This window comes from Pseudorasbora parva, chromosome 23 (assembly GCF_024679245.1).
Source record: "Pseudorasbora parva isolate DD20220531a chromosome 23, ASM2467924v1, whole genome shotgun sequence".
Lineage (NCBI taxonomy): Eukaryota > Metazoa > Chordata > Actinopteri > Cypriniformes > Gobionidae > Pseudorasbora > Pseudorasbora parva.
The window spans coordinates 35,709,385-35,725,816 of record NC_090194.1 but is presented as its reverse complement, the minus strand read 5'-3'; the positions used below and the strand labels follow the sequence as shown (position 1 = coordinate 35,725,816).

The 16,432-nt window shown below is 35.7% G+C and overlaps 1 protein-coding gene across 2 annotated transcripts in view; it reads left to right on the top strand.

Annotated features, from left to right (window-relative positions):
- Positions 1-539: 539 nt before the first annotated feature.
- The window catches only part of LOC137061888 (3',5'-cyclic-AMP phosphodiesterase 4D), a 320,568-nt gene continuing 304,675 nt past the window's right edge, over positions 540-16,432 (top strand). For both annotated transcript variants that reach the window (XM_067432547.1, XM_067432545.1), the window contains exon 1: positions 540-676. The gene's annotated coding sequence lies outside the window, so the exon portion shown is untranslated. The remainder of the gene's footprint in view (positions 677-16,432) is intronic.

Here is a 16,432-nt window from a genome sequence, read left to right as displayed (position 1 = left end):
TTTATAGCTCTTTACAATTAAATAGTTTTTTTAAAGCAGCTTCGCTGTAGTAAACAAAAAAAAAACAAAAAAATATGTATGCAAATTGAATTAAACATAAGACAAAATCAAATTACTCCGCTCAGTTCAGTTCAATAACTGTGTAACGTTCACTCAAGTTCACTTCAGAGATAAGCATATCTACTGATTACGTTATTCAGCATTTTGTTGTCATCCGATCTGTGTCTGTACAGTTAAAACGATGGATATTAAGTGGGATTTCTGATTTCCGATCATAAACACCTGTGATTGATGACCCATCTTGACCAGCTCTTGACCGATCCTGACCAGCGCTGAGAAAAGGAATCACGTACCACGTGACCAGGCCGTCTACGTAAAGCAACATTTAAAAAAATAATTTACTCCTAAATATTGATACTGAGAGATTTTAATGTACTTTTAAGTTGAAAATACACAGTGAATAGTTAAAATAAAATTATTATTTAGACCCAGAGTACCTGACCAATAGCAGGCAACGTCCGGACATGATGTGAGTAGTACGCATATTTTCAGTTTGCGCGGTACGTTTGAGCGCGGATTGTTTAACTGCGTCAACATAATGAAGATATATAGAAAGAGACGGATTTTGAAAGATGGGAATTTAAAAACTATATTGGACCCCACACCAAGTTCGTGAGTAAGTGATTTTAATCCATTCAGATGCGGTTGATCAATCATTTCAGATGTTATGAAGTTTTAAAAACAGCCGTTGAGCTGAAGTATGTGACGTTGGCTACGTCCGAAATGCATATTCTCTTGGAGTAGGTATTTATTTTGAACAAGTTATTACTTAACGACCTCTACAATCGTACGTTAATGTAGTATGAATGTTTGTAGTATGAATATAATCTGGATTCGCCATGTTGTCTTTATCATGTGAACAGTTGCGTCGCTTTACCGCCATTCACTAATCCTCTCCCTCATGGGATAATAAACTGTCCATCATAAACACACTTTAGAATCACACCCATACATAAGTAGGCCATACTTTTTGCCCACTCTTTTATGAGTACTGTAAATTCGGGCATACATTATTTTGTCATGCTTTTTTTCGCCTACTATATTATGAAGGTATTTTTGGTGCAAAACAACCTGACTCGTGCCAGTAAGTGATCACTTGGTCTAGGTTTTGTTTAAATTTTCCCTAAATGTAAACAATTTTGTATATAATTTAGTTTTAAATATATTTTTATTGTTTTTAATGGGGGCAAAATAATAACTTTATAATTTAAAAGCTTTTGGAATCATTGAGATGTATCAAATATAGTAAAAATTGACAATGTCGAGATATAATTAATATAATTATTATATAATTAATAATATATATATATTTTTAGATATTGCCTAATTTGGATGCCACATTTAAAGTAGTTCAAAAGACAGCCTTTGTTGTGCTGCTGTAACTCAATCGGCCTTTGAAGGATGCAGCCTCTGAATTGGGACGCAGCCAATTTCCATCATATGCACACTTCAGAATCTCACCCTTATAAATCCTCTCCCCTGGCCTCATGGGATAGTAATGTGTCCGTCGGATGCACACTTCAGAATCTTGATGGAAAATGTAGGTCATCCGGGTACTCTTTGTGAATTTGGACATACTTCTTTTGTCACATACCGTTGTTTGCCTACTATATAGTAGTGAAGTATGCAATTGTGTATGCAGCCAAAGACTGTAATGCACTGACCGTGCATTCATTATGCCTTGAATGTGCGTTGTGTATACATTACTTTTCTACACTACATTACATTATACATTTCTGTTAGCAGGCTTACACAGACAAGGTTTTGTTGAAGTTGCAATGTCTTGATAGTCTTGGAAGCATCAGTGCGATGTGTGAAAACTACAGTACCAATTATTTTGCTTCATATGCCATTGTTTTGTTGTCTGTTTGCAAATTTATGGAGTTGCATTATAGTTGTGTAATTTCAGCTTCCCCATCCCACAGTGTAATTTTTCCCCATCTCAAATTTTAATCATCATAAATTAGATATCATAAAGCTTAACTCAAGATTCATTCCCTGAAAAACATTTTGAAATCGGACATTGTGTTACCACGGATATCTTTTAGTGTTCTCCTCCCCTTAGTGGGTGGTATTGTTGCAAAGTATTAAAAATGTATTATTTATAATCAACTTTTTATAATCTTTATGAAATATCTATTGTCAAGTCTCAAGATTCCATATTTGGTAATATTGCAAAAGAAATGTATACATTTGTGACCGGAAAATGCAATTAAAAAAATTCAATGAAGTATGGGTGTCACCCGGTGGCTGTTTTTGGTAAAGAGCCTCAATAAAAGCTCACCGGAAACCTCATTTATTCTTCAAATTAACTTCAAATTTGGAACATAACTTTAGACATATATGACTTTAATTTTATAGCACTTTCAGAGTACAGGGTGTCCGCGGGGTTTTAAAAAGTATTAAAAAGTGATAAATCAAAATTGCCAAATTTAAGGCCATTAAAAGTGTTAAATGTGGTCTCAGAGGTATTATTTTTTTCCAAACTAGGTATTATTTTTTCAGACTATCAGGTGTCCTATTCTGATTGAAATTCTATCTGCGTTCGCGTTAGTTCGTTTAAATATGGGCTTTAGCATATCTGGGCACATAATCAAAGATCTTTCGTCTCCGTCTCAGCGTATGTTTTCAATGCCGACGTCATATTCAGCGGCCGTTCGGCATCATCTCAGAGCACTGCGCGCTCAACAGAAGGGGCTGGCTTACGTTTTATCAAGGCATATCTTCAACGACTGTCCTCATAAGAGCAATCTTAAATGATTTATATAAAGTCTAAAATGAACAAAAAGAGTTGTGAGAGAATGAGGCGCGATCCATAGACAGTGAGATCCGCGTGTCTGTCTGCTCTTAAAGGGGCAGCAGCCAATAAAGCTTTCTGTCAGGGAACAGAGAAAACGACTCGCTGCTCTTGACTAAATAACTTTAGATTTAATAAGGATTAACTATTTAATTTATAGTTTATGCAGTGCAGACTACATATAACTTTGATAACTTTATTAAATTTCTGTATATTTCCTAACTGTTAAGACAGGAAGGGCAGGAGTAAACATGACATTTATTATGGGTTTATGTTAGCATTGTTTTAAGTTTACTTAAATTAAAAACTGTTATATTTTTGAAGCCTAATAATAAATGTAAAAAAAAAATATTAAAAAAAAATCAGTAGCTGTATTAATATCCGTAATACTGGCCTTCATTCATAAAAAGATGCAATTTTAAGTATTTAAAATAGACTGTCTTTATGTTGTTTCTACATTAATTTGATTAACTGTGAAATTATTATATTAAAAAATATATTAAAAACATACAAAAACATTTCTTTTTTATTGCGATTAATCACAGAAAAAATGTCTGATTAGTTAAAGTTTTTAATCGATTGACTAGTTTTTAGTATTTTGTTAAATTCAACAACTTATCACAGTTATAGAAATGTAATATTTGGCTCAGGTTTTGTTGTTGGAAAAAAAACACTAAATAATTTAATTGCTGAATTACCAATTATTAATTGAAATCAGATGTGTATGCAGTAATGCTTCTCCTCAACCAACCTTTGTGAATGTCGAGATGTATTTTACTGTCTGAATGATAACTTATAACAGATTTCCTCCTGCTGTCGATTCTAAATCTATTCTTTTTTTGTATGTTATATGTGTCAAAATCTGTGTAAATAATAGAAAGGTCGCTGATTAACACTTGCAATTCAGTGTCGTGATGGTTTTAAGAAATATTCTGAAGGTAGTGAAAAAGTATTAAAAAGTAGTAAATTTAACTTAAGGATTGCTGTATATACCCTGGAGTAAAACACATGTAAAATATTTATTTTATATGAACTTTACAGTACATTTCTTCTGACTCAAGACTTCTAGCAAATATAAAAATGCATTGAATTTTTTTGTGGTGGTCAGTCTGGGCCATCAGAAAATCCTCATTGCTGAGTTGCACTGTACTTTTACAGCTGGGAAAGAGGTCATCGTGATCCTGGCGTTTAATTGGTCATGACTAAGGAACTAGGGAATGGAATGAGACTGCCGTTGTCAGATGACCATGACTAAGTTGACTTGACTCTGCATATTAAAATGCTGGTTTAATTGCTCACACAAGAATCAATGCGTCAGTCCATTTCATGACGTCTCTATAGGGTGTAAAATTATGATGTAAAACTTTTATGTAATAAACCTTGACTAACACTCTAATTGGACGTTTGGAATGAAATGCTACAAAATTTATTTGACATCTTTCATCATATTGTTGGTGAAATCTTTGGCGTCTTTTACGTGGACGGCAGCCATTATGATTGAGATTGTTTGGGTGGGACGCAGGAAATAGTTCTTTGTTCACGCCATCCATTCCAAACGAATCTGACCTGCAATGCTTTAGCAGATCTGCATCCAAACTAAATGACCATTGCATTATATTCTTAAAGGGGTGATGAATTGAGAAATCAACTTTCCCTTGAGCTTTTGATATAAGGTCATGGTAATATAAAAATATCTTCTAAGTTTCAGAGCTGAACACTTCCTTGTTAGTCAAAGAAAGGCTTTTATAAATACCAGGCCTAGAAAACTGTCCTGTGCTTCATACTTACGTCAGTGCGCGAACGAAACACACACCTCTACTGAACGTCTAATCCAGTAGCCTCGCCCACCGACTCATGGAGGTGATCGGCTTGTGCTAAAGCCAACAACAATAAACATGCCGAGGAAGATAGCAAGATATTGCGCTATTCCTCTGTTCGGTCGATCACAAGCCAGCAGCAATAAACATGGAAGATAGCAAGCAAGATATTGTGGAAGAACACAGTCACTGCATAAGCTTCCTTCTGATCCTAATATTAGGAATGAGTGGTTGAACTTTATTTTTAATGAAGCTCCAGCTCACGTGGAGAAGACATGTTCACTGCGGGAACGTTTGTAAACTATTCTCCGGTCGATGCTGGATTTGGATCTGACAGGAATGGTGCAACACACATGTGTGAGTAAAACAGTGTTTTTATATGTGATAGTACTGCATTGTATAGATTGTTTTGCTCGTGTGTCTCTAACAGAACATACCTCAGCACGCTGGACTCAGAAACGTATGGGCCAGGGCTCTCAAAGCTGGTAGGCCGGTGAATCTCTTATTCCGATCTTAAACTGTGTTGTTGTCTCTCGTGTTTCAACTTTTTAAGGGCGGCGTGTGTGCGCACGTGTGTGTGTGCGCCTGGTTCGCGCTTATATCGTCCGATCTTGCGGGCTATGTGTAATATAAAAATAATAGTCCAATCAAACGCAGGTCGATGAGAAATAAAACATTGTGTTTGTTTGATAAAGACTTTTACGAGCTCTGTGATGGAGAGAATCATTCTGGTTGCCTCTTCTCCCTCATTCTCTCCCTTGTGAACTGACAGGAGAGCTTAAGCTCATTAAATATGCAAATCTTATCCAATCCTAGCCGTGGGCGTGGAGAAAATAGACTATTACTTATTAGTTATGATGTTTTTTAAAAACCACGCAAACATCCTCAGTTGGCAACAGTGTAAAAAAAAAGCCAGTTTATTACACCTTTAAGAGCCTTGAGAAGGCCATAAAACAATGTTCAGATGATAACTGAACCATTCTTAAAGCTACACTGTGTAACTTTTTAAGTTTATTCTTAGCTAAAAACACTTCGTTCTTTCAAAAATATATGTGCTCATTAATGGATATTTACTTCTTTCAGGTAATAAAGTATTCTCGTAAGTTTATAATATGCCATTGAAAATACATACGGCTGAGGGGTTCGAATGCCGGTCGCCATGTTGCTCCTCCATCTTGAAAGTACATTAGCCAAAGAGGGACATACCCGTAAATTCAAGCTTCGTCTTTCGCGTTTTAACACTCGATGGCACCGTGTCGAATGTGAAGAGGGGGATTGCCATGTTAATCTTGGACTAAATCGGCCACCGTAGGAGTTACAACGAAATCAGAATTGAGACGAACAGAAATATTATTCACTGGATGGTCATTTACCTTTACACCGCTAGATGGGGGAAAATATCACACAGTGGAGCTTTAAAATATTAAATTGGTTTTACATGGTAGACATCTCCTCCAGAATAATTGATTTTGACATTATACTGTACTTCCATATATCTTTGAACCATTTGGCTCTTAGAAAACAGTTCTCTACCCATAATTTACAGGGCTATATTAAATATGTAGTGAAAATGTTGTTAGAGTGGAAAAGACTCTGATGATGGTACATGGCACATACCACATATTCTCACGCCTTTCCCAACCCTTTGTGAGCTACAGACACGTAAAAACAACACCCCCGTCACTGTGTTTTCTTTGGGATAAGCAGGAACGCGTCAGCACAAGTTCACATCGACTCAAAGGTTTTTTTTTTCCCCGGCCAGCTGTTTTTAACCCATTTCCTTGTTGCAAACTGTCATATCATCTTGCTCTTTTATAAAATGCATGGGGTTACAGTGGCTTATCCTTTGGGAGTAGACAAAAGTGATAGCATGGTGTTTTACTCTCCCCTCCCTCCCCCAAGTTACAAAAAATAACAGCTTTGGTCTCTGAATATACACAACATTTCTGCACGTTGTACTTTTCACACTAGCTGTGTTGCTCAAACACTGACATCCAGCCTGTTTTGCATCATGGTTTGCATTGATCACAATCATAGCATGCTGAATATTTAATTAAGGATCAGTTCCTTTGCTGCATCCCTTTATTTGTTTGCAAGAACCATATTTGGCCAGATTATACACTCGAGTAACGCAATTCCTTTGAGCTAAGACAAGACGCTGATATTGGCTGACAGGCCACACTCATGTTGTTACTAAATCAGGCCGTTCTGCATCAATGTAATGGGTTTTGTGACAAGGAAAATAGCGTATCACAATGTTTGTTTTGTGCTGTTAGTGGCCCCATTACATGTGATTCACTGAAAATGAGCAAGCACATTGAGGTGTGAAACACGTAACGCATTACATTTGACCAATTTTGGGAATCTAGAAAACAGCCTCCATCACTGAGGTTGCCTTTTGTTGTTTGTCTTTCCTTTATGACTCCAGGGTTCATGCATAACGCCGCATTCACACGGGGCGTAGGCGTTAACGCTTGACGGAGGGCGTGGCTGAAGCTGGGTGCTGACGCGATCGTCATAGTGACAACAGCCAATCACATTAACTTGCCGCTTGGACCAAAACACAACACAAAAAAGCACATTTTTTGGTTGTATGTGCGAGTGCGATTGCCCGTGTAGTTGTTGTCAGCGCACTGCACAGGTGCACGAAGCTGTTAAGTACATTAAATCCTGAAAAAGCGCCGACAGCGGGAAGAATATCACGTAGTGGTCCAGGAGCTGCGTCTGGATTTTTAACGGTCTATGGTCTGGATGGTTCACGGAGCAGTAATGAACGCAATTGGCTAGTGTCTGCTGTAGGATATTTGCATACGGCGATCTGATTGGATGACGCCTGCGCTGGCGCTTGAAAAGTTGAGAATTCTTCAACTTCTGCCGCTTGCAACGCGAGTGAAGCGCCGCGACGGAACCCACAATTCAGTTCGGCAACGGATGATGTCACCCATTCAAAGTAAATGGGAAGCGTTAACGCCTACGCCCCGTGTGAATGCGGCGTAAAGGTCACTGGCAAATTAATGTTTGTTGTAACTTGTATGTCAGGATCGTGTGCGGTACAGAGTTGAGATTAAATTGAGGTAGCAGGATGTACAATTGTAATTTTAATTTGACAAAATGGAATTCAAAGACACTGCAGTAACTTTTTAATAATAATAACTTACTCACTCTGGACTATTTTTAGAAACATTGGCATAAAAAACGCTCCATATACTGTCAAATAAATATAATAATTTTTTTATCCATCTATTAAAAGTCTAGGCAATCAAAAATAATTATGAAGAGATCATTTTTTATGATCAAGCAATTAAGCTTTTCCCCCTCATATATAAACATTGATCATTTAACATTACCTCACAAATATTTGGGAGATTTTTGATGAATAAATTAAAATCAGGCCAGCACACTTAAATCAAATTGCAAACTCTAAATTTAGTGTATATAGTGTGAAGTCTTACTTTTTTTTTAAAGTACTTACAAATTGTACAGTAGAATTTAGTATTTAGTCTCAATGTAATAGTATTTTTGTGTAGCACTGTCTTTGACAAAAAGTGTGTTTAATTTCATATGATTAAAAGATAGATTAAACTAATGTTTTATACTTTTATTTGATTGCCAGAATAAAAACACACAACAAAGAATAAAAACACACAACAAAGAATAAAAACAAAACAAAAAAAAACTTTTCTTAGAAATGAAGTTTTATTTTTAAAAACTGTTGTATTTATGAATACAATGTATTAGAAATGCTTTTTGATTATTTAAATGGATACCGAAAAACGTAAAACCCGAAAACACAGACTTTGGTAAAAATAAAATGGAATTTGAAACTAAAATACAACTTTTTTCATAGGGCCCTAAAACATGTATTTTTGTTGTTGAAACTTCATAATAAAATGTTGGTAAATTGTATAAGTTTCATGATTTCAATTAATTAGATTAGCTTGTTGATTACTAAAATGTAATTTAAATTAATTTTATTAAATAGAGTCACTCAGAGAAACTTAACTCTGATGTACGTCACAAATTACCGAAAAAAGATCTGTCTCTGCTTCTTTAATCCGTGTTTGAAATGCTGCATAGAAATTTAAACTGAGTTTCTTTATATTTCATCATACCTCATATGAACTTTCATTTTTATATATGACGAAGGCAGATTAAATTCCCAGAATGATGAAATATACTGTATATAATCAATATAATCATATTTTGATTCATCGTGTTTAAGTTTCTGGTAAACTGAAGAACTATAATTAGCAAAAAAATCGAGAAATAACCTGAATATACAGCAAATAGCTCAGCTAATGGATATTACGTTTCCAGTTCAATTCAAATTCACACTCTCGATTTAATTCTGAAGCGATTCCTCCTTGGTTGGTTTAGATGTGTTGGGTATCTCATAAGCATCGGATTGTCCGTGTTTTCTTGTCTCCTTATGTTTGATGAAATTCCTCTGTCCTCTCAGCAGGTGACTTGTCTTGTAGGCATTGAATACAGACATCAGCGTCGGTTTTGTTGACTGCTCTGTTGAACTCTGCCCCTGGTCTTTAAGATTTTCCTAACTTTGAATGTTGAAGCGGCCATTCAAACGACACTAACCACAACTCGCTTCAGTTTTCCCAAGCTCAATAATATCATTGAATGCTACAGCCAAACTATTTTCCGGCTCCTGGATCCTCATCGACGAGGCATGTGATCCGAATAGCGTTTGAAAAGGGCCGGTTAAACCTCAGAGAGAGGCGTGGTGCTGCTTTCGTTTGCACAAACAATGCAGTGAATGAGCGCCGTGTGGGATTAGAGCTCATTGTCAACGGTTTAGTAGGTTGTTCCTGAGCTGAGCTGCACATGCAGTCTTCTCCTCCGGCGAATTGGAGCCAGATCTGCTGGTTTGGAAGGGGGTGGTGGGTGTGTATGTCACTGTGACACATCATTGGCTTGGGCTGCACATACAATCAGTCTCATCATTGTAAAACAGCATGTAAGCACGCATTGGGCTGCTAACTACATGCAAGTATTTATTCACATTCTCTTCCTTGGAGTAACAAGCCAATGCTTGTAAATGTCCAACAGTCTCTTGTAGACGAAAGCAAGCGGTTCTTCTAGTTTTTTGGGCATCAGTGAAGGCACACAGGTGAGTTTCTTCACTGTCAGTCTCTATCTACTCTCGTTGACTTGACACCTGAATCTCTTTCAGCAAGTAAGAGGAGATTGTCGTTGTTGAGGGATCTTATTTCCTTGTTGTGGTAGCCATTGACTTGTGCAGTGCAGGCTTGATGTCTTGAAATGCAAGATCACTTAAAAAGTGATGGATATGTCTTTTAAAGAGGGCTAATGATGTGATCCCATTGAAGGTACCTCAGTGGTTGTTCGTTTCATCAAATTGTAAGTCGCTAATCTCTCAAAAAGGTTAATTCTTTGGGATTGATGGTTTCATGGATCTGTGGTCTTTTCATTGCACTGAAGGTTCTTGGTAATGGTAGAAGTTTCTTTAGGTTGTCAAAATGTTCTTCACAGTTAGACAAAAATGGATATTTTAAGATCTTTAGGGAACCTGCAGTAGTTCTTCAATGGCATTGCTAAAAACTCGTTTTGGAAACTTTATTTTTAAGAGTCTATGGGTCTTGCAGATTAAGAATGTTTTTTGGATGTTACATTTATAGGCTCTTCAGATGTTTTTGGGTTCTTTAAAGGGCCATTACATTGATTTATTTTTGAAAAATTATTTGGGTGAAACATCAAACTTCACTGTCCATGTCCAGAAAGGGAATAAAAACATCATCAAAGTAGTCCATATGAGACATCAGTGGGTTAATTAGGGTCCTAGAGCACACAGGGCCTGAGTTACACACTTTCAAAAATTAATTTATATAAAAAAATCAAAAAGCGCCTAATTTTTTGGGGGGGTTATAACAGCTTACACAACATATACTTACATTTTTATCACTTTCAGCAGTGTTTTATGTAACTTTAAAGGGTGTTTACTGTAAAATTACACCATTTTAAACCTAGACCACTGTATGTGTGTATGGGAGGCTTTTCAATTTGGGTAGGCCAAATCCAGGCGGAAATGGCACCAGAGTAATTTAGTGTAAATGCATTACTTTTTGTAAATCAAATGCCAAAGTGATGCATATCTACAGAAAGGAGAGGCTCTAAGCTTTCAAATGGTCCCACATATGACATCTACAGACATTTAAAATGAAAATAGCTCCTCCACAGACATTTCAATTTGAAAGTATATACATGACAATGTCATACTGGATCCTGTACAGGGTCCACAGAGTTAAGAATAAGTTTAGCATAGATATATTTTCACTCGCTGAACACTATGAATGAGAGCGTGAGTTTCTCATTTATCATTTAGTGCTCACAGCTAATTCACTTCAAGATATTGAAATGAAACAAATGGAAACAAGAATGTTCAAACTGTGAACAACAAAGTATTTTCTAGCACAAAGATTGTTTTAGAAACTCAGTGTTTATTTTTGTAATGTTTAAACTATGTAATATTTGATTAGGTACTTAAAAGGAGATAAATACAACATTTTAATACAACAAAGTTTAATAAATAGAAACTCCAAAATTGATGTTATCAGTTGATTTGTATATGATTTTTAAACATTGGTGGTTTTCAATACTGTAGTATGCAGAATGTATTTGTGTGTGTAATTTGAAAACTTGTTTTGACAATTTAACAATCAACCTAGAACTTGCATGTACACTCAAAAAAATGCTGGGTTAAAAACAACCCAAGTTGGGTTGGAAATGGACAAACCCAGAAATTGGGTTGTTTGAACCCTAGTAAATGGACCCATTCAAACAACCCAATTTCTGGGTTTGTCTATTTTCAACCCAACTTGTATTTTTTAGAGTGTATGTCTTCAGGGCATCTTTTCCACTTATTCTCATCATATAGGGATCTTACACTCTAAAAATGGCTGGGTTAAAAACAACCCAATTGGCAACCCAGCGCTGGGTAAATATTGGACAGAACACATGCTGGGTTAAATTAACCCAGAAGCATTTTAACCCAGCAGGCTGGGCTGTTGAGAAAAATTGACTACATTTTGGGTTTTTACCATTAATGGATTTGATATTCTGGGTTATTCTTGCTGGGTTTCTTAAAATTTCTCCTGTGCATTAGCCTACTGTAAAACTAGACAATCATGAAAGAACAAATGAAGAATGCATGTTTACTGTTAAAACAATCATTTTTATTGCTTGACAAATGGTACAATACACAAATGTGTTAAAATTGGCAACAATGACAACTACAAACCTAATATATTCTGTCAATTTATTCACGTTTAAATTGAACTTTTATTTTGACGGGTTGCCGTGACTTTTGAGTCTGTGTTCATGATATGACACGCCCCCGACATTCACACAGAGTGGAAGAGTAATATTTAAATAGTTTTTAATATGCAGACACTCGTATATATTCGGCTACAGTCTGGAGCCCTGCGTGACGCGACTGAACGCAGCTGCGGGACCGAATATAGTCTACTTGTGAGTCGATACTATACAGATACTATCGTCACATTTTTAACATTTCAGTATGTATTTGGTACCAAAGTACCGGTAAAATCCCTACATAAAACCATGTTAAATTCTCGTAAGGGGATCATGGTTCCGTGTAATCACAAACTGTATTAATCTATCGTCACACATGCCTAACATTACCTAAACTAACTCGAGTCAGTAACGTTACATTGCATCGGATTCTGAGGTAAAACTTTTGTCTTAACGTCATGTAAGCTTAAGAATTGTTGCTGCGAAGAAAAAAAAACTATATGCTAATTAAAATGATTATTAATGAAAATATATGAACTTATCTTAAAACATCTGTTTCCCATGGCTTTGCCTTTTGCATGCACTCTAAAAAATGCTGGGTTAAAAACAACCCAAGTTGGGTTGAAAATGCACCGACCCAACAATTGAGTTGTTTTAACCCAGTGGTTGAGTTGTTTTAACCCAGTGGTTGGGTTAAATTTTGCTCAAGACAACCCAATTGCAGGGTAAGAACAACTCAACCATTGGGTTAAAACAACCTAATTGTTGGGTCGGTGCATTTTCAACCCAACTTGGGTTGTTTTTAACCCAGCATTTTTTAGAGTGTGTCCTTTCAAAATGACAGTTTGGGAGTGAATTTAAACGAATCAAGGCGGGAAGCACATGAAACAACCAAGCGCTGGGTAGAATCAACCAAGCATCGCGACCCAGCAGGTTTAACCCAACGACTGGAAATTTGAAACTACCCAATGGTGTTTAAAATGTGATCAAATAAACCAAAAAAAATAACACAACAGTCTTAACCCAGCATTTTGGGTTAAAAAAATAACTCGGCAATATTTAGAGTGTACGTTTGTATTTTGGAGAACAAAGATCCTTTTGGTTTATACCTCTATTTTACAGCTCTAACATTCAACCTAGAACTTGCATATTTATCTTCAGGGCATCTTTTCCACAGTTATATCTCCGTAATGATAAGTTTCATCATATAGGGGGTGTCACATTGAAATACGCCACCTGAAGTTTAGTTGATGTGAAGACGTTTGTGTATACAGTGACCACAAAGAGTATTTGAATGTTATCTGAGATTAATTGAACTGTATGGTCAACTCTCCTTAAGTTTACACAGCCGTCCTAGCAGAGGAACCACATGTGGAGAATAACATTAACTATGAACAAGGTCTGCTTACCACCAACACACCCAAAGTCACACACAGGGTGTCCGCGGGGTTTTAAAAAGTATTAAAAAGTGATAAATCAAAATTGTCAAATTTAAGGCCATTAAAAGTGTTAAATGTGGTCTCATAGGTATTATTTTTTTCCAAATTAGGTATTATTTTTTCAGACTATCAGGTGTCGTAGTCTGATTGAAATTCTATCTCCGTTCGCGTTAGTTCGTTTAGATATGGGCTTTAGCATATCTGGGCACATAATCAAAGATCTTTCGTCTCCGGCTCAACGTATGTTTGATGCTGACGTCATATTCAGTGGTCGTTCGGCATCATCTCAGAACACTGCGCGCTCAACAGAAGGGGCTGCATGGCTTACGTTTTATTTTAAACTTGCTTCAAGGCATATCTTCAACGACTGTCCCCATAAGAGCAATCTTAAACGATTTATATAAAGTCTAAAATGAACAAAAAGAGTTGTGAGAGAATGAGGCGCGATCCATAGACAGTATATAAACAGTGAGATCCGCGCGTCTGTCTGCTCTTAAAGGGACAGCAGCCAATAAAGCTTCCTGTCAGGGAACAGAGAAAATGACTCGGTGCTCTTGACTAAATAACTTTTGTAGCTTTAATAAGGATTAACTATTTAATTTATAGTTTATGCAGTGCAGACTGCATATAACTTTGATAACTGTATTAAATTTCTGTATATTTCCTAACTGTTAAGACAGGAAGGGCAGGAATAAACATGACATTTATTATGGGTTTATGTTAGCATTGTTTTAAGTTTACTTAAATTAAAAACTGTTATATTTTTGAAGCCTAATAATGAATGTAAAAAAAAAAAAAATCAGTAGCTGTATTAATATCAGTAATACTGGCCTTCATTCAGAAAAAGATGCCATTTAAACAAGTATTTAAAATATACTGTCTTTATGTTGTTTCTACATTAATTTGATTAACTGTGAAATTATTATATTAAAAAATGTATTAAAAACGTACAAAACTTTTTTTTTTAATTGCGATTAATCACAGAAAAAATGTGATTAATCTAGTTAAATTTTTTAATCGATTGACAGCACTAGTTTTTAGTATTTTGTTTAATTCAACAACTTATCACAGTTATAGAAATGTAATATTTGGCTCAGGTTTTGTTGCTGGAAAAAACACTAAATCATTGAATTGCTGAATTACCAATTATTAATGTAAATCAAATGTGTATGCAGTAATGCTTCTCCTTAACCAACCTTTGTGAATGTTGAGATGTATTTTACTGTTTCTGAATGATAACTTATGACAGATTTCCTCCTGCTGTCGATTCTAAATCTATTCTTTTTTGTATGTTATATATGTCAAAATCTGTGTAAATAATAGAAAGGTCGCTGATTAACACTTGCAATTCAGTTTCGTGATGGTTGTAAAAAATATTCTGAAGGTAGTAAAAAAGGTATTAAAAAGTAGTAAATTTAACTTAAGGATTGCTGTATATACCCTGCACACAATGCCGTCTTTACTTTGGACTTTGTTGTATACCTTAAATCTAGCTCTTTTGCGATTTCTTAAGGAATATATAATTTTTTCTGTTTTTCTTTTATATAAATGTCAAATTGTTTATTTAATCTAATGCAAACATTTTGACATTTTCACTGTGATTTATGTAACCAAATACTCTTTGGGGCCACTAGAAGTTCAAGTGCAAAACAATAGTAACTTTCTTTAGTGTGTAATGTTCCTGTTTGCTCCAAAGCACAAAGTCCCTCCAAAGGGAGTTGTTCTCCATATCTGTTTACGAACTGCTCTGAAACACTGGTGAAGATCCAAATGCAGGTTTAAAGGGATAGTTCACCCAAAAAGGAAAATTACCCCATAATTTACTCTTCCTCAAGTCATCTTGTGTTTGACATTCTTCTTTCAGACAAATAAAAAAGAGTTATAAAAAACGTCTTGGCTCTTCCAAGCTTTATAACAGTTGGGTCATTTTTGAAATCCATAGAAGTTCATCTATCCATCATATAAGTGCATCTATCTATCCATCATAAAATCTATTCATCATAAACTGCATCTTCTATCCATCATACAAGTGCATCTATCCATCATATAACTGCTCCACACGGCTCCGGGGGGTTAAAAAAGGCCTTCTGAAGTGAAGTGGTGCATTTCTGCAAGAAAAATATAGGCCTACATATTTAACTTTACAGACTTAAATAACTAGCTGTTATTGCAAACAATTACAAATAATAAACCGCATGTATTGTTTGAATTTCTTGATAAAATTGACAGAAATGTTTGTGTGGGAACTAGGCCTGTCATGATAACAAATTTTGCTGGACGATAAATTGGCCAAGAAATTATTGCGATAAACGATAATATTGTCGTTCTGAGACCATTTTCATATAAAATAATGATGATGGCATAATAATGCAGGTACACCTTTTCAAAGATCAATACACTTTTATTTCTAAAGACTATTTAACACTGATAACAAAAAAAACATTTTATATATCCACAATAAATGAAAAAACAACCAAAAATGATAAAAGCAATGGACTCTCAGTCTGTTAACAGTTTTAGGTGCATATTAGGGGCGGCAAGGTTGAAAAAACCAACGGTTCGGTTCATATCACAGTTTTAGGGTCACGGTTTTCGGTTCTGTACGGTTCTTTTTGTTTTTTCTTTTAATCGTTAACTCTCCAGAAATGTACTTCAGCATTTGATATATAGGTTAATTATTCACAATTTAGGATATAGTATTAAAAAATTGTTATATCATGTAATCATGCACAAACTGAACTCTACTTAACCATCTCTGAGGAGAGCTAGGTGAGATTTGGATACAGCAAGAGAAGACATTAATGACATGCTTTTCATTTATTTGGCATGAAAAGTAGAATGTGTATTGCTATCTCTACAGTACCGTATGTGCCTTTTTAGCACACAAAGATTGAACTGAAGAATTAACTTGCATTTATCAAACTGCCAACTTTAGTGTAGCTTTAAGCCTTGTTTATACTCGCACGAGCGCGAGTGTGCGCGGCAAAAATGACGTTAACGCCGAGTGTGCGAGACCCCATTTGGCTTGGTGG